We start from the raw sequence: 831 nt of genomic DNA, 5'->3' as shown, positions 1-831 counted from the left end.
GCCAAACACATTTTGTAAAATGCAATCCATTCCTGGCTGCACAGATGTCTTATCCATCAGGGTGTCAGTTCCCTGTAGGGATTTATGTGTTTATGCACATTTTCTTAAAAGAATTGTTCTTACTTGAAAATTAGTAGAAACACCAGAGGATTTTTTTCTTCTTATATGAAAGAAGATATACAAGCAAGGGCATGAGTTATGAACTTCTGGACTGTGCTTGCTTCGGCAGCACTTATACTAAAATTGGAATTATACAGAGAAGATTAGCATGGCCCCTGCACAAGGACGACATGCAAATTCGTGAAGCGTTCCATAACTTTTCTGACGCAACAAAAAGAGACACAGATTCCCATGCCGTTGACAACAACAGAAGTGGACAAAGAAAAACACGCAACAAATGGACACAAGAGAACAGACAACTGGGGCGGGGGAGGAGGGGAAATAAATAAATAAATAAATAAATAAATAAATCTTTAAAAAAAAAAAGACCTTCTGGACTCCAATCCTATTTCTGGCACTTATGCTAACTTCTCAGTGTTTCAGTTTTCTAAGGACAATGAATGTATTCCACACAATATTAGGAAATGAGATAAAATATTCTTAAGGTTTAAGTGGTACTGTGACTTCCAACAAGATAAATAGTTTTCCTCTCTCTCCCTTTTTTTCAATGTTTCCACTATATACTTTGAAGCCACGTTTCTCGAAGTGTTTTCCGCCAACGATTTGTCCAAAGATGTGCCCAATAAAAGAGGTACTTCTACATACCAGCTTCCCTCCTGGAGATTCATCATGCCTATTAGCATGATGAAGGCTCAGGGACTTATAGAGTAG

At 37.9% G+C, this 831-nt stretch overlaps 1 non-coding gene across 1 annotated transcript; it reads left to right on the top strand.

Moving 5' to 3' along the window:
• The first annotated feature begins 213 nt into the window (after positions 1-213).
• LOC111766924 (U6 spliceosomal RNA) lies at positions 214-320 on the top strand. Its single transcript, XR_002798846.2, has one exon. It is a non-coding gene; the product is annotated as a U6 spliceosomal RNA (small nuclear RNA).
• Positions 321-831: the final 511 nt, after the last annotated feature.

The sequence above is a fragment of the Dasypus novemcinctus genome, chromosome X, assembly GCF_030445035.2.
Source record: "Dasypus novemcinctus isolate mDasNov1 chromosome X, mDasNov1.1.hap2, whole genome shotgun sequence".
Lineage (NCBI taxonomy): Eukaryota > Metazoa > Chordata > Mammalia > Cingulata > Dasypodidae > Dasypus > Dasypus novemcinctus.
The sequence above is the reverse complement of the archived record's forward strand: the minus strand, read 5'-3'. Positions and strand labels throughout refer to the sequence as shown.